This window comes from Furipterus horrens, unplaced genomic scaffold (assembly GCF_987537825.1).
Source record: "Furipterus horrens unplaced genomic scaffold, mFurHor1.1.pri manual_scaffold_1, whole genome shotgun sequence".
Lineage (NCBI taxonomy): Eukaryota > Metazoa > Chordata > Mammalia > Chiroptera > Furipteridae > Furipterus > Furipterus horrens.
In genome coordinates this window covers 146,194,006-146,212,646 of record NW_028327171.1, presented here as the reverse complement: position 1 = coordinate 146,212,646, position 18,641 = coordinate 146,194,006, and the positions used below count along the sequence as shown (strand labels likewise).

The following is an 18,641-nucleotide window of genomic DNA, read 5'->3' as shown; positions in this document are numbered from 1 at the left end:
CTGTGGAAAAGGCCCTGAGAGAGAAAGAGAGAGAGAAACATTTCAGAGAAAGAAGAGTTGCTGATGAGATAAAACAAGAATTGTTGCATAAAGTACGAGGTTCCTCCTATCAAAAAAAATGTGAGGTTGTATAAAGGATTTCCAAGCCTCTAGTTCTAAAATTCTTTGATTCCATGGGGTAGAAAGAGATTCTTCCTTTAGCAAACGGAGACCCCAAAACTCCAAGGGTTAAGTCCATATCTGGCACTGGTTTTCTTTGGTTGTGTTACCCTCTGCTGGGAACCACTTCCCAGAACATTAAACTTCCTACTTCCTGTCTGTCTCCCCAAAAGACTTCTCATGAGCTCCCTGAGGCCATGGCTTGTGTTGAGTCTTTGTGATTCCATCACAGTACCGGAAACACACAGTGGGCAGCCCAAAGTGTGGAAAGGCAGGGTAAAAAAATCTAGGAGGGAAAATTGGAATTTTATTTTTAAATAATTAATGCTTATGTTTTAGAAAAGGTTAATCAAACTCCTGAGCACCTCGATGTCACATGACTGGATTGTGCAATTAAAATACTTCTAGAAACTATTGTGCCAAGCCTTCCAATACACAGGACAAAGGCAATTTTTATTGCTTGATTGTCCCTTCCCTGGGAGGGGCCAGTCAGCAACTCCTGCTCCATCACTCAGACTCTTAGAGTTGTCATAACGGTTGCCAAAAGTAGCATAAATTATACTGGCCATCTCATTAATCAGGAATGTCAGGGAGGGATAAGGCAAAAATAAATAAATAAATAAATAAAAGGTACCCATATTGGAAAGAAAACAGTAAAAACTATCTCCATAGGCAGATGACATGATCATATAGAAAGAAAATCCTACTGAATTCACTAAAAAAACTGCTCAAGTTAGCCAAGTTCAGAAAGGTTTCAGGATACACGATCAAAACACTAGAATCTATTACTAGATTATCTATCTACCAACAGATAATCCAAAAATGAAATTAAGACAATTTTACTTATACTACATCTCAGAAAAAATACAATGCTCAGTAACAAATTTAACTTTAAAAAATTAACTTTAAACTTTTTTAAAAGATGCTATTATTTTAGAGAAAGGGGAAGCGAGGGAGAAAGAGAAGGAAAAAAACAACAGTTGGATGCCCCTCACATGCTCCAAACTGCAGACCCAGCCCACAATCCAGGCATGTGCCCTGACTGGGAATCGAACTGGCAACCCTTGGGTTCGCAGGCCAATGCTCAAGCCACACCAGCCAGGGCTAAACTTTTCTTTTTAATAAAAGAAGACTTAAACACCAAAAATTACCAAACATCGTTGAAAGAATTTAAAGAAGACCTAAATAACTGGAGAAACATCTCTCAAATTAATAATTATCAAATTAACCCACAGATTCAATGCGATCCCTATCAAAATCCAAGCTGGCTTTTTTTTGCAGAAATTAACAAACTAGTGCTAAAATTTGTATGGAAATATAAGGGACCCAGAATGGCCAAAATCATCTTGAAGAAGAACAAAGTTGGAAGACTAACACTTTCCAATTTCAAAGCTACTACAAAACAACAATAATCAAAATTGTGTGGAATTGGCATAAGGACTGACATATAGACCAATGAATAAAACTGAAAATAGAGAAGTAAATTATATATTAATGGTCAAGTGATTCTTGACAAGGGTGCTATGACAGTCAATGGGGGAAAGAATACTCTTTTCAACAAATGGTGCTAGTATAACTGTACAGCTACATGCAAAAGAGTAAATTTGGATCCCTAAATCATACCATATATAAAAATTAACTCAAAATAGATCAAATATCTAAATAAAAGCATTAAAACTGTAAAACTCTTAGAAAAACCACAGATTGGGCAACGGTTTCATAGATATGACAGCAAAAGCACATGTGAAGAAAACAGATGATGTATGACATTATCAAAAATAAAACTTTTATGTTTCAAAGAATACTATCAAGAGAATTAAAAGATAACCTTTAGAATAAGAGAAAATATTTGCAAATTGTGTATCTGATAAGGGTCTAGTATCCAGAATACATAAAGAACTCTTACCACTCTAGAATAAAAAGATAAATAACCCAATTTTTAAATAGGCAACTAATTTGAACAGATATTTCTCCAAAAAAGATATACAAATGGGCAATACATGCATGAAACATGCTCAGCATCATGAGTTTTTAAGAAAATGCAAATCAAAACCACAAAGAGGTACTATGCCATACACACTAGGATGGCTATTAGCAAAAGATGGATAATAAAAATGTTGGTAAGGATGGCAAGAAGATGCCACCCTCAGAGGCTGCTGGCGGCAATGTAGTGGCACAGCTACTTTACAAACAGTTTGGCAATTCCTCACAAAGTTAAACAGTCACCATGTGATCCAGCAACTACATTCTTATGTATGTACCCAAGAGAACTAAAATATGTCCACAAAAAGACTTGCACATGAATGTTCATAGAAGCGTTATTCATCATAGCCAAAGAATCAAAACAACCCAAATCTCTAACAAGATGAATGAATGGATTGACAGAATATGGTACGTTGATAAAAGAGAATATTTTTCAGCCCTAAAAAGTAACAGCCTCGGTTCCCATGCCGTTCCCCCTCCCCTTGCCCGCCTGCAGCTACCTGGGAGTTTCCCATGATACCGGGGTACATCAGCCCGAGCTCCGTTTGGCCTTGATCAGCCCTCAGACTCACAGCTGCGAGATAATAACTGAATTCAATAGTTTCTTTTTTCCTCCCCCTATAAAACAGCCCCCTCCTCCCCTAGGACCCCGGAGTCAGGCCATTCATGGCACAGCTTCCTCCCTGCTTGCTAACTTCCCTCGATAAACTTCTGTTTTTCTGCTCGCTGCGTCCTCTGAGCGACACTGTTCTTACAAAAAGAATGAAGTACTGGCTTATGCTATACCTTGAAACCATTATGAACCTTAACATTTTAAAATATTGTGCAAAGTGAAAGAAGCTAGACATGAAAGGCTGCATGCTGAATAACTCCATTTACATGAAATATCCAGAATAGGCAAATCCATAGAGACTAGAAAGGAGATTAGAGCTTGCCAGGGGCTGAGGGAAGGAGGGAATGGGAAGTGACTGCTCATTAGTATGAAACATCTTTGTGGAATCGTGAAAACATTCTGGAATTAGATAGTGATCATGGTTGCTCAACTTTGTGAACATACTAAAAACCACTGAATTATAATCTTGAATAGAGTAATTCTTATGGCATGTGTATTTATCTCAATTTTAAAGTACCAAAATAACGGTGAGATACCTTCATCCACTGCTGGTGAAATGTTCACTGGCAGAACTTCTTGGAAAACAGGTTTGAAAATGGGTATCAAATTTGACCCAACCATTAGAATTCTAAGAATTTATCCTCCATAAATAATCATGAATGTCATAACTTTAGCTGCATTTTTCATAATATCAAAATATTGAAAATACCCTTAAAACAAAACAGAGATTTTGTAAATTATGGTACATTCATTCCATGGAAAATGCTTTATCAGCTGTTAAAATTATGTTTATGATATACTGTCAACCAGAAAAAAGGAAATAAAATAACAATATGTGATATGATCATATGTTTTTTTAACTATGTATGTATGTATGTATGTATGTATCCCTCCATGTCCTGGCTGGTTTGGCTCAGTGGATTGAGCGTCGGCCTGCGAGCTAAGTATCGCTGGTTCGATCTTCCAGTCAGGGCACATCAGAGAAGGAAAACTCTGACTCCAAAAAACCTCCGCTGCCTTGCGGCATACCTCTTCAGGGGAAAGGCTAAGGGAGTAAACCACGACAGAAAATCCGGAGCCGGAGTCCCTAAGGCGGTTTGACGTTGTAGTCAACACCGGCAACTCCTGCGGCGCACCTGAAGCCAAGCTGTATTGACTCGTCTTTCCCTTGGACCCTTCAGCTGCGAAGAGAGGGGGGTCTGCTGCATGGGCAACAGCAGACCCTCCATATCACCCTGCCCAGGCTCTGTAGCTTCAGCTTCACTGGAGAGGACACTCCAGCGTCATTGCAAGATGTTGATTCAACACGGGAGGAGACAGATACTGTGTCACTCCCGAGTCGGACTGCACAGCCATTCTCGGCGGTGCAGATAGACTCTTAAGAAGCTACACCATCGTCTCTCGAGACGGACGGCTGCCGATACGATACGATCCCTCCATGTTATAGAAATAATAGAAGTAGGCTGTCTAACACAATAGTCACTGGCCACATGTGTATATTTAAATTTAAATTTAATGAGAGTTAATAAAAATTAAAGATTCAGTTCCTCAGTTACACTAGCCATATTTTAAATGCTCAACAAGCACAGGACAGTGGCCACTGTAGTGCACAGCACAGAACATTTCCATCACCGTATAGTTCTATTGAAATGACCTGATATAGGAGAATATGCACCAAGTGGGCTTATAGGTGCTTCTGATTTTCTTCGTTTATGTTGACTTCCCCCTTTTCTGTAATAAATATGAATGTTTATAATAAAAGAATATTTTTTTTCTGTTAAAAGAGTCAAAGTAAACTGTAATGGAGAGAAGGGACCTGGGAAATCATGCCCTGGGTGCAGGCTTTGCCCACCACTGAGAATGGAGTGGGTCCTTTGATCTTGGCAGCAAGGGGCCAGTCCTCAGAGCCTCCCTTGCTGGGACTGCACCTCTGCACCCACTGAGCTGGGGCTGGTCAGGGGATGGAAGCACCCACAAGCTCCCACTGTTCTTACCTGAAGTTCAGCAGTTTTTCAAGAAAAATGCTTCTCAGTTTGTTGTATGCCTTTGATGGATTACCAGAGTGATAAAATGACTGTTTCTGTTCCTTTTGTGCAGATTTATAGTTGCTTTCTGGGGAGAGGATTTGCAACCTCCTCACTTGGCCACAGGCAGAAGTCTTGCCTCCTATTACAGATTTAAAAAATAATAATAACCCTGGTACTGCAGGAAGCTTGGGGAAGAGGCACTCTCAAGTGCTAGGTGATAAAATAGATTAGTTCGTGCTTTCTAGAGGACAACATGGAAATATATATCTGGAGCCTTAAAAATATTATAGCCCTTTACTCTGTTGTGTCACTTCTAGAAAGTCTACTCTAAGGAAATAATCATGGATGTGCTTCAGAGATTCAGCTATAAGCACATACATGACAGAGTTGTTTATGATAGCAAAAAGTGGAATTCAAACTGAAAGGACAAGATATAATGCCATGATGAAATAATATAGTAAAGATAATGTGGTGCAGGAATATTTAATGACATGGAAAATATTTATAAAGATTAATTTTAAAAAGTTTTAATACAATGCAAAAAAGTAACTTTCAGTTTTGTAAAATACATTATATATTCACACACATATCTATGCTTAGAAGAAATCAGAGTAATTAAAATGTAAACAGTGACTATCTCTGTAATGGGAAAATATCTGACTGGGGAGGTATAATTTATTACTTTCCACATTTACTATAACAAACATGTATCACTGAAGTAATTGGAAAAAATAAAAGTTATTTTTAAAAGATGAAATCATATGATTTAAGACAGGAAATCTCTGTACTTAGAACTTGAAATCAAATTATACTTCAGCTGAGTATTTTTATATTTTGCTCTGGGCTTCCTGGCTGCCCGGGCACAAAGAGAAATATAAAGAATTACATAGGTCTCCCAGGAGATCAGTGGCCATCCTGGCTGGCACTAGATTCTAAGAGAAGAGTGTGATGTCATTCCACAGTGACACAAATACCCACCCTGTAGTGAGGCACAGCCCTCACCTCTGTTCCAACTATTCTTGTAGCTGCTTAAGAACTCTGGTCCTCATCCCTTGCTAATGGATAATTAACACACATCGGATGCCTATTTTTTCACAAAACACTTCCACCCCGATATTTTACGATAGCAAAATTATCCCAAAATAAATGAGATGTTTTCAGTAAGACACCAATGATGCTTTTATGCCATAACATGATGGTGTCACTGGCTCACTGTGAACAAGAACACTCAGAAGATTGTTTCACCTAAGAAGTGGATCATGTTTTCTTAATAATGTATGTTTCTTAATAATACATCTGATCAGGAGCCCTCTGAGAACAGAAAGTAGAAAAATCAGGTCTCTAAAGTAGAAAAATCAGTTGCTCTAAAACTTGATGGCAATCACTAAGAGTCAGAGCCAGAGCTACCAGCCACAAAATGGTCCCAGCAAGCTGAACCTCACTATGACAAGAAGTAGCTTCCAGAACAGTACACAAACCACATCTGTCGGAGTCAGATGCTGAAGGCTCAGATGCAGGGAGGCAGGGCGGGGGGGAAGGGGACTGAGTGGGTTGTGGGCAATTGAGCCTATTACCTTCTGTGGATATCTATCCTGCTATAGGAACAGTTAAAACTAGATTTCCCTCTATATCTGACCTACATTTTCTCTTATATGCTATGGCTCCAAGGCACTTCTAGAGACAGAGGAACTTTGAATTTCATAGAACTTCAGAGGCTACTAATATAGCTTTCTTCTCTTTGCAAATCTTCCCCACCTCCAAACACCTTCCACTCCATGTCTAATGCTGACCCTCAAAGTCAAAATCAAATCTTTCCTGACCACCTGTGTGCCCTTTCTTTCATCTGTGACCTCTAAGAATACATGCCCACTACACAACTCAGTGACATTCATCATGCACATCACGTGTCCACAAACAGGCTGCAGGCTGTGAAATACGGGACATCTCACACAGCACCTGCCACAGCGTCTTGTGCATGAGCACTAAGGTGACAAGTGCATCTAGATTACCCTGTTTGTCCATTGCCCAGAGTAAACACAGGGCTCTCAAGCTCTTGTGCTGGTAAGTTATCGAGAAGGTTGGTAGCACAACCGCTAGCAAAGCAATGGTGCTAAAAAGCCAAAGTTTCTTGACTGGGAACATCATTTGCTAAAGTGAACTCAACAAATAAATGTTTTGTACTGATTACTATGAAGAAAAAGAATGAAATATCTTCTTGACATCTAAGGAGTGCAGAGTCTCTTGGAAAATAAAGATGCATATATAACTAATTAGAATAACATGTTATTCATGTAAAATAAAAGTGGGACACATAAAAATTACCCCAAAAAGCCATCAACAATGTTCCTCAAGAGATGGTTTCCAATTACATCTCACTGAACTTGGGTCAGTGACTAGTAATGGTGTCTAAAAAAAGACAAGGAACTCTTTCTTCTACTCCAAACGGATCTGCCCTCTTGCACAGCCCCGGCCCCGGGACCAGGCCATCTGTGTGCAGAGACCTAAAGTTCCCCTAGTGCATGGCCCTGGCCAGCGGTGAGGAAGCTGAAGGAGCCAGCACCACAGCAGGCGCAGGACAACTCTGAGGAGCTGTCTTGAAACCTTTTCTAGTGGAATATGGGCTGGAGAAGCATTTTTCATACTGCAAGCAACAACCCATGGGTGGGTCATGAAATCAATTTAGAAGTACAAGACTTACAATAGGTGCTGTTTCATAAAATGCTTGTTACGGGTATGAGTGTGTAAGTTCACACAGGCACGCATGCACATGTGCATTGTGTCATGCAAATGGATTTCTTTTGAAATAGTTTGCAGGGCTGTGAATTAGACAAATTACTTGGTAGATTATAGAAGGGCACATTTCAATTTCAGAGAAGAAAAACACCTCTAACAAGTAAATCTCACAATAAGGTGTGTTATTTTAAAAGACTAGAGAGTTTCCAGCACCTGAAAAGACCGCAAGCAGTGCCAAAGCCATCATTTGTCAAGAAGGGTATTCATGGGAGTCACAGAAAGTTAAATAAGAAAAACGCTAATTTTCCTCCCCATTCTAGGAGACTATCGGTCCATCACAGGTAATTAACTACCACTGAAAACACAGCTGGGAGGGAAACAATTCCACAGCCACAGGGGTGAATACATACAGCCTGAAATTTTATTTGGTTGCTTATGTTGGAATAGCACCCCTGTGAAAGGAAAAGTTGTAACCGATACTTAGACCAGAGGTTCTCAATATAGATGGACATCTGAATTGCCTGGGGATCTTTTAAAAGACACCCATGCCTGGATCCCAGTGTATATCAAGTGAAACACTGGAGTCCAAGATTTTTATTTTGTTTAATGTTCCATAGGTAAGAGTTGAGAATCACTGATTATACATATAAAATGTATACATAAAATTGTACAAAGCATACAAGGGAAGAAAACAGCACCAACATTTTACAAGAAGATTGTAAAAAGAAAGAGCTAGGGAACATCAAATCAAGGCTTTCGAATTCTGCTCAGGGCTGGAAAGTATCACAAATAAAAAGCCAGATAAACTGCAAGTTCATAACTTTCTTTAATTCATTAGACAGCTGAGGTCACAGAGGAGAAAACTAGCCCAAAATCTAAGAGAACCAGTCACCTGGAGGAAGAAACAAGACATAAGCACTTGTTTACCTGAAGCAGACACACCTGAACACTGGTCAACAAGCATCACGTAACAAATAATAATGGAATGCTTCTGAAGAGTTGAAAGAGCATGAAGACACACAACTCAAAGGCACAGTGTAAAAGGAAAACCTAAGGCTGACACTGAAACAGATATTGAGAAAAGCCACTCAGCAAACCAGCCCCAACTCTGAACTCTACCTATTGTAACTCTAGAGGAATTTGAAGTCTGTGCTGCACTGAGGATGACCACAGCAACAGCCAACTTGAAATCTGGTTCAACTCCTAACTAGATTGACCAACCCCCACACTAAAGGCCTAATAAAAACAGAAAGGCTTATCCATAGCCAGGCATAAAAAACTATTTATCTCAGTCTCTAATGTTCTACACAAGATGTCCCATTCTCAACAAAACATTACAGGGCATACAAAAAATCAAGAAAAAGTAGGGTGTGGAGTTGGTGGAGGAAAAAAAAAAAAATCAAGAAAAAACTACACTGCCAAAAGACATAGCAATTAACAGAACCAGACTCAGATATAACTCAGATGTTGAAGCTCTCAGACCCAAAAATTAAAATAAGCATAATTAATTGTAAAAGACCCTAAAAGAAAAAGGTGAACATATGAAAGATTAAAAGTATAATTTTAACAGAGTAATAGAAACTATAAGAATAAAATGAAAATGTTTGAAAGGCTAAAGACAGCAATAGAAATTAATAATGCTTTCAACAGATACTCCTCGATAGATCTGACACAGCCAAGGAAAGTATCAGTGAACTTCAAAAATAGGTCAACAGAGATTACCCAAACTAAAACAAGAAGGAATAAAAAGATGAAACAAAATAAACAAATTTTAAGAGTGTCCAAGAGCTGTGGAATAATACCAAAACTTCTAACCTAGGAGTAATCAAAATTGCAGGAGAAAAGAAAGAGAGTGGGACAGAGGAAATACCTAGAGAAGTAACTGCTGAGAATTTTCCAAAAGTAATGACAGATACCAAACTGCAGATCCAAGTTCAAGAACACCAAGCAGGTCAAATATCAAGCATGTGTGTGTGAGCATGCGCACACACATAGGCGTATCATATTCAAATAGTTGAAAACCAAAGACAAAAAGAAAATAATGAAAGCAAATGAGAGAAAAATGAAACATTCAACAGAAAGGAACAAAGATAAGGATTACAGAAGACCTCTTATCAGAAGGCAGGCAAATAAGAAAACAATGAAACAACATCTTTAAAGTGTTGGAAGGAAAAAAACTGTCAACCCAGATTTCTATATCCAGTGAAAATATCTTCCAAAAATGAAGGAGAAATAAGGACTGTCCTAGGTGAACAAAAACTGAGAGAATTCATTGCCAGGAGATCTACACTATGAGAAATGCCAAATGAAGTTATTCAAGCAAAATATAATGCCAGACAGAAATTTGGATCTATACAAAGACATGAAGTGCTGGAAATGGAATAAATGAAAGTCAGACAGAATTAGCCTTTTTTATTTTTAATTGCTATAAAAAATAGCTGACTGTTTAAAGCAAGAGTCACCAAACTATGGCCTTCAAGCCAAATCCGGCCCAAAGTCTGCTTTAGTATGATCTATGAGCTAATAATACTTCACGTTTTAAAAATGGTTTTAAAAAGAAAAATATATAACAGAGACCATATGTGTCCTCAAAACCTAAACTATTTACTTCCTAGGCCCTTTATAGGAAGTTTTTGCTAACCCCTGGTCTAAAGCAAAAATAGTAGCAAGGTTTTGTTTACAGTATTTGTAAAAGAAAAATGATAACAACAGCACAAAGGATGAAAAAAAGAATTGGGAACATACTGCTGAAGGTCCTTTACACTACACATGAAACGGGAATTTACTTGAAAATAAACTCTGGTGCGTGTGTGTGTGTGTGTGTGTGTGTGTGTGTGTGTAGCACTAAAAATGTTAAAGAAGCATAAATAAGAAGTCCATAGTGAAGATAAAAGGAAATTTTTTTAAAAGCTCAAAAAATAGGAATAAAAACAAGAACAAAAAAACAGATGGAACAAACAGAATACAGCATGGCAAAATTATAGATTTTAATTAAACTATATCAATATCGTAGTAATTGTGAATAATCAACATATCAATTAAATGCAGATATTGTCAGATTGGTTAAAATAGTAAGACCCAACTATATGAGGTCTACAAAAAACCCACCTTAAAAGTACAGACATAGAGAAGTTAAAAGAAAAAGAACAGATAAAGGTACAGGATGCAAACACTAACCAAAAGAAAGCTGGAATACCTATACTATTAACACTCAATGTAGACTCCAGAATGAGGAATATTAACAGGGATAAAGAGGATATTATACAATAAGAAAGGGATCGATTCTCCCTTTCTTAGGACATAACAACCCTAAATGTATATGCACTTAAGAATAGATGATTAAAATACTAAAAGCAAAAAGTGATAAAATGAAAGTAAATAACAGAAAAAAATGGGAAATTTTAGCTAGAGACTCTAGCATTCCTCTCTGCCATTGATTAAACAAATAGACAGAAAATAAGTTAGGACACAGAAGATCTGAACAATTCTATCAAGCAACTTGACCTAATATTTCTGGAGTATTCTACCCAACGATAGGAAAAATACACATTCTTTTCAGAACTTCTACCAAGTTAGACCATATTTGGGGTCATAAAACAAATGTGAACAAATTTTAAAGAATAGAAATTAGGCAAATTATATTATGAGCTAATAATAGAATTAAACTAGAAATTAGCAACAGAAAGACTTCTGGAAAGTTCCCTAATATGTAAAAATTAAATGACATATTTTTAAATAACATACGGGTCAAAAGGAAGTCTCTATGAAAATGTTTAAATATTTTAATTCTAAATGAAAATGAAAATACACATATCAAAATTGTGAAATGCAGCTAAAGCAGTGGTTAAAGGGAAATTTATAGCATTGCATGCTTACATTAAAACAAAAAAAATCACAGATTAGTAGCATAAGGTTACCCTTTAAGAAAACTAGAGAGTAAATTAACCCCAAAGCAAGAAGGAAGAAAATAATAACAAAATTCAATTAAGTCAAAAACATAAATATAAAAGACAATATTAATCAAACCAAAATCTTGATATTTGAAAATATCAATAATATTGATAAACTTCTAGACATATTGAATAAGAAAAAGATTGAAGAACAAATTACCAATAACAGGGATGAAATGGGGAAACACCACTATAGATTCCACAGACATTAAATGGATAATACCACAAACAAGCCTATATCCATAAATTTGACAACTTCAGTAAACAATTCCTCAATAGATATAACCTACCAAAACATATCAAGAAAAAAACAGGTAAATTGAATTGTAAAATACCTATATCTATTAAAGAAATTAAATATGTAGTTAAAAACCTTCCATCAAAGAAAACTCTAGGCCCAAATGGTTTCATTCATTAATTCTACTAAACACTGAAAAAAGAAAAAATACCAAATCTATATATTCTCTTCCAAAAACACATCACAACCAAATGGAGTTTACCCCAGGAATACAATGGTTCAACATTTGAAAATCAATCAGTGTAATTTACCATATTAAATATAAAGAAAAATCACATGATCCTGTCAATAGATGGAGAAAAATCAGTCAGCAAAATTCAAAATCCATTCACAATAAAAACTCAGTAAAAACTAGGAATACAATGGCATCTACAAAAAACCTCAGTCACCATCATAATTAATAGGGAAAGGTTGTTCCACCCATGATAAAAACAAGGCAAGATATTCTCTCTCACCACTCATATTCAACATTGTACTGGATATTTTAGTGCAATAAAACAAGAAAAGTAAAATAAAGTAAAATAAAAGGCTTCCAGATTGGAAAGGAAGAAATAAAATTGTCTTTATCATAGATGACATCATTGGCTAGGTAGAGAATGCCGAAGAATCTACAATTAAACTTCCTAGAACAAATAAGTGACTTTATCAAGGTAACAGAATACAATGTCAATATACAAAAATCAACTGTATATCTATACATGCTGGCAACAATAGCAACCACTCAAAAATGAAATACTTAAGTATAAATATAACAAACCATGTGCAAAACCTCTATCTTAGAAACTACTCTACTGACAGAAAAATAAGGAAAAATTTTGAAATAAATAGAGACATAAGCTATATCGTGTTCATGGACAGAAAGACCCAATATTGTAAAGATGTCCACTTTTCCTACATTAATTTATAAATTTAATACAATCCTTCTAAAAGTCCCAACAGGAATTTTTATATATATTGGCAAGCTGATTCTACAATTACATGAAAAGGCAAAGGAAATAGAAAAGTCATAACAATTTTGAAGAAGAATAAAGTTGGAGGACTTATACTATCAACTTTCAAAACCTGTTATCGTCGTCGTCGTCGTTGGCAGCCGTCCGTCTCGAGAGACGATGGTGTAGCTTCTTAAGAGTCTTATCTGCACCGCCGAGAATGGCTGTGCAGTCCGACTCGGGAGTGACACGGTATCTGTCTCCTCCCGTGTTGAATCGACATCTTGCGATGACGCTGGAGTGTCCTCTCCAGTGAAGCTGAAGCTACAGAGCCTGGGCAGGGTGATATGGAGGGTCTGCTGTTGCCCATGCAGCAGACCCCCCCTCTCTTCGCAGCTGAAGGGTCCAAGGGAAAAACGGAGTCAATACAGCTTGGCTTCAGGTGCGCCGCAGGAGTTGCCGGTGTTGACTACAACGTCAAACCGCCTTAGGGACTCCGACTCCGGATTTTCTGTCGGGGTTTACTCCCTTAGCCTTTCCCCTGAAGAGGTATGCCGCAAGGCAGTGGAGGTTTTTTGGAGTCAGAGTTTTCCTTCTCTGATGTGCCCTGACTGGAAGATCGAACCAGCGACATTTAGCTCACAGGCCGATGCTCAATCCACTGAGCCAAACCAGCCAGGGGTCCAAAACCTGTTATAGAGTCACAGTAATCAGGACAGTGCAGTGTTGGCACAAAGTAAGCATACAGATCAATGGAAGAGAACAGAGAATACAAAAATAAACATATTTATGGCCAACTGGTTTTCAACAAAAATGTCGAGACAATTAAATAGGGAAAGGATAGTCTTTTAAACAAATGGTGCTGGGACAACTGAACTTCCGCATGCCAAAAAAATTTCCTTGACTCATAACCTTACTCTTTGTATAAAAATTAGCCCAAAATGGGCCATAGACTTAAATGTGAAACATAAAACTATGAAACTTCTAGAAGAAAACATAGAAAATTTTCAAGACTTTTAGTTAGGCCAAGAATTCTTAGCTAAAACAACAAAAGTCTGATCCATAAAAATACTGATAAATTGGTTTATCAAAGTTTTAAAAATTCTTCCCCGAGAAAGATACTGTTACAGGGATAAAAAGATAAGACACAGACCAGGAGAAATTACTTGTAAATTACATTTCTGACAAAGAATATATATCTAGATTATGTAAATAACTCTCAAAACTTAACAATAAGAAAACAACCCAATAAAAATAAGTAATCAAAATTACCTCTGTATAAGACTTCTACACTGAAAATTTTTATTTGAATTTGCATATTTTTCTAGTCAGCTATGGATCCAGACTACTCACCAATTTTCTCTTATTTGACACTGAAATTAGGCTTTTGATCTCTGTTGACCTTTGATGTACTTTATATTGATCTTTTTAAAAACTATTAGTTTTCTTTGAACTCAGGAATAAAATTTCATGTCAGTCCTTAATAAAGAGACTACTTTTCAATCAAATAAAATGGGCTCTTTAAACAACAACAAAAATGTTGTAATTTTCTGAGTCATCAAACTTATTTTCTCAACTTTCTCACCTTTTAAATAATGAACCTAAGCATGAATCATCACATTTTTAATCACCACCATACTTCCTCCTTCCCCTGCTACCAAAACTGAACAATTCTGGAGCATATGATGAAAGAAATGACCCTTATTTTCCCTTTGCTCATATTCTTTCACTTACGTCTCATCACCTGGTACCATGTGCTGTAAGTCATTGTAAATCATGTTTGGGAACAATGTGAAGCCTAACAAACAGATTCTGCATGAAAGAAATCCTTTAAAATTAAGTTATTCGATACGTAAATATATAACCCTCTTCTTCCAAGTGAACATGTGTAGTTTTTTTGTTTGCTTGTTTTTTGTCCAATACCATACCTGTTCAGACTATATTTCTCTGCTGGCAGCCAGAGAGATAATAAATCTTGAAGATTTACTATGCCCTGCGTATTTTTTCTCCTAACTTTTTTTTTCATTATAGTACTTCTCATCACCTGACATAGAAACAAAACATTAATAAAATGTCTCCTTCCAGTAAATTGTAAGCTCCATGAGAACAGAGACTTTGTCTTTCTTGTGTACTCTTTTATCACCAGCACCCAGAACAGTGTCTGGTACACAGTAGATGCTCAATAAATATTTATGGAATGAATGACTAGCCAACATATCTCTTTACCTCATTCCCTCATATTCTTCCAGTGATCCTGGCCAGTCCATGGCAGTACTTCTTATGGAAACAGCAACATAGCAACAATTCTGCCCGAATTAGTGACCAGGTCTTTGTGTCAATTTCTGTGCTACCTAGATATTGAAGATGGAGCATCATGAAAAGTAACATCTGTGGTTATCCAAGCTAATTTCAAATGCCCACCAGTGTCCACCATATCAAATGGAAACAAAAAGCAGCATTCACCTTATACTCCAAATGAAAACAGGCTAAATGCTTTCAAAGCAATAGACAGGCTGGTTTCCTACTAAACACAACTATTGCTATTCACTCACTGGACTCACTGTCCGCAGAATTGTTTTCTAGTCCAGGATTTACCACTAACTGCACCTTTACCAAGTCCCCACCCATTAGTTTAAAGACAGGTAACAATACTGAATTGAAGACATGATACCAAGGGGCAGGGGGAAGGTGAAGCGGGGGTACTGGGGAAGGCTGGGGCATGGGAGGCACAGCAGAACCATCTGTGCAACTTTTTCAAACTACACATGGCCCATCCCCAAAGTCCTCCACCCTATCCACTCCTTGAGAATTACCACCACAGAGTGAATCTGTTGCTGTTACTAATGGGAATATGAAAAATTCAGAGAAACCTCCAGATTTTGAGTGTAAGGTCTTTGAGCAGTGGGACCAAGATTTATGCTTCTTGGTGATATCCAGAGTGGTATCTAACGTAGAGTACTCCTGTCTTTCCCTGGGTCTCCAACCTCAGCACCTTTCTTCCCATCAGCCACATAGTATACTTTTATTGTGCTCAACTTCTGATTGCCCACATAGGCCATGCCTTTCATAATCTGTCACGACATGGGTGACTGCCTTCCTAACAGCCCGACAGGCAGTCTCACTTTCCTCCTTGCTAAGAGAACTTCAGTCTTGTTCAGATAGGGAGCATTGACGTGCTCAGGGAAAGGGAGCCCCTCCCCCAGCTTCAGAAGACTGCCTGCCTGAAACATTCATAGCCACCCTCTTCTCCTTTGCCAGTGACTGGTTCGGGGTGGGCATGTGATTATTCTGGCCAATGGCACTTGGCCATGGCACATGGAACTTCTAGGGAATTTTGTCCTTTGTTATCTAGAGAAACACAGAATAGAAAACCCTGTCTCTTCTTTTCTTCTTCGGGTGTTATGAAATGAAGACATGATGAAGCTCCGGTCACCCAATTACAGGGCGGAGAAAACCAAGGGAATCTCTGAGGAGCCAACTTAGAACTGCCTACCTCCACACTTCTTACACAGGACAGTAAAGTAACCTAATTAAATAATGCTATTTACAATAGGAAGTGACCTAAATGATATATTACCTCATGGCCTGGGAAGTACCTCCAACTTCTCCTACAGCAGCCCAACTCACCTCCAATTAAACGTCAACTAGTTTCCTTGGGAAGTCTTCACTATGCCCCCAGTGAAACAGTCCCAGACACACTGCCTTTCCAGCTAGACTGTGAGCAAAAGCAAACATTTTCCCCCTTGGCAGAGGCCTTAGCGTATGTTGGACATTAATTAAATGCTGAATGAATGAATGAACAACAGAACAATGAATGAAAGGATGAATGCACAAGATGCCTTCATGCCTTGGATAAAGATTTGATGACTCACAGACACAATACGACATCCAGGCTGTGTAGACTTTGCTCTCTGAGCAAAGGCAGAGATAGTACAATGGGTATGTCCTATTTTTATCTGCCTAGAATACAGCCTTCTCCTTGGGAACTGCCCCTCCCCAGTCCCCAGCAGCTGGTGTGGCACTATCACAGTAGCTAAAAAGATGTCCCCAGACACTGGTGGCACCCAGGTAAAGTACCCCCTTCTACAGTGGAAACCCACTCCCTATCTACTGAGAAGGTGCGGCCCTGCTTTGGACTGATATATCAGTAAGATTGGTTATAATGATGGAGAAGGTAGAAGAGACTCTCCCCACCCTAGGACCCCACCCTCTCTCTGAAGGAGCAGATAAGCCTGGAGGTGCCAGTGCTATTTATCACTCCATAGCAAGAACCAGTCAACAGGGAGGGAAGAGCCAAGATATATAAGAGAAAGAAGGAGCCCTGTAACCTGACAGGAGCTCCTGGATCTAACTATGCCTGAAGCTAAAACCCTCAGCCTTTTCCTCTGTGTGACCCAGTCCATTTCTATATTGTATACGGCAATTTCCATGTGAAGAAAATCCAATCCAAAGAAAAGAATTCTGACAAATGTGATGAGAGCCGGCTGTTAACACCCCTTCCATCATCTGCAGGGTCTGTGCACTAGCTGCTTTCAATGTTGGCCTCTAGAATGATGTCAGGAAGTAAGATAGCCCAGAGGAGGCCTAGCTATGAACAAGTCAGAGCGGTAAAAAAATAATAATTATTATTAAATTAAATTAAATTGTTAAAAAATTAAAAGACCCTCCTCTCCCAAAGGAAAACACCACCACTAGGCTCCTTCCTAAAAGAGCCTCCTGGATCTCCCTTCTGTTTAGAAATGTGTGGAGACTTCTGGAAGGCATAAAGTGTTATATTAACACTTAAAAAATGAAGAGAACGTTTTATCAAGCACTGTGCCATGTATTTTATGCCATCATATAACTTAAGGCTGTTCTAATGATTATAAAATCCATTTTACCTTTGAGGAAACTGAAGATCAGCGATGTTAAGTAACTTGCTCAAGGTAATACGGCTTGTAACTAGCTAAACACCATTCTAGACTTCTTCCACTTTATCACCCTGATGGCCAGGCCCCGGGCGATGGAGAGCTCCCCGCCACCTACACCTCTCACAACGCCACAGGGCACAGAGACCTGCAGCCGTACAACCTAAGGCCCGGGGAGTCAGAGCAGCTCTCACACTTAGCTTTCCAGAAGCCCCAGGTAACCCATGTGTAGGTCGGTTATTCAATACCAACACCAAAAGTAAAGATCCTGGCAAGGGGGCAGCAGCGGCGGCGGCGCGGGACCCTGGGAAGCGCCGCAGACGGGGAGCTGGAGCTCCCCTGGCTCCTCCGTTGGCCTGAACCCCCGCACCAGCTCCGCGCTCGTCTCAGCAGTCCGTCCCCGCAGCCTCTCCTCACCAGCGCCAAGGAAATAGTGCTTCCGCGGACCCTAGCCACTTAAAGAGCTACGCAAACCCCACTTTGCGCGCGACCGCAGCTCCTGCCGGTCCAGAGGTGCGCAGCGTTCGCCCTAAGCCAGGGACCAGACCCCGACCTCTCTGCTGTCTGACGGCCCCCGCGCGCCTCGCTCATCGCGTCCCGCCACGCACCGGACGGGGTACCCCGCATTGCCCGCTGTAGCCCTTCGGCCCCGTGGGGCCCCTGCGCGGGTTCCGCAGTCCCCAGCCGACCACGGTCCCCGGCCCGCCGCGCCCGCCGCGCCCGCCCGGCTCACCTGCGCCCCAGCGCCCGCCGGGCCCTCGGCGCGCTCGCCTGGCTCCCGGCCTCGGCTCCCAGCGCGCCCGCAGGGGGCCGGCGTTGGCTGCGGCCGCGCGGGGCGGGGCGGGGCGGGGCGAGTCTCCTCCTCGCCCTGAGCCACCTGGGGCACCCGGAGGGGCCGAGGCCAGACAGGTGGGCCCCGGGGACCAGCGAGCCTCTCCGTGTTCCAGCTCCCCCAGGAAACCTCACAGATCCTCCGCAGGGCGGAAGGGAGACCCGGGCGACCGCATGTTAAGTGACACCTAGTACCCTTAGTGCTTGGGAG

General features: G+C 39.7%; 1 protein-coding gene across 9 annotated transcripts in view; it reads right to left on the bottom strand.

Annotated features, from left to right (window-relative positions):
- LYPD6B (LY6/PLAUR domain containing 6B) overlaps positions 1-18,406 on the bottom strand; it is a 156,941-nt gene extending 138,535 nt beyond the window's left edge. For 3 of the 9 annotated variants that reach the window (XM_090279627.1, XM_090279636.1, XM_090279644.1), the window contains exon 1: positions 18,333-18,406. The gene's annotated coding sequence lies outside the window, so the exon portion shown is untranslated. Of the gene's footprint in view, positions 1-4,749; positions 4,775-18,332 lie in introns of those variants that run through there. The other 6 variants (XM_090279609.1, XM_090279612.1, XM_090279614.1 and 3 more) reach the window with 4 other exon arrangements.
- Between the last annotated feature and the right edge of the window lie 235 nt (positions 18,407-18,641).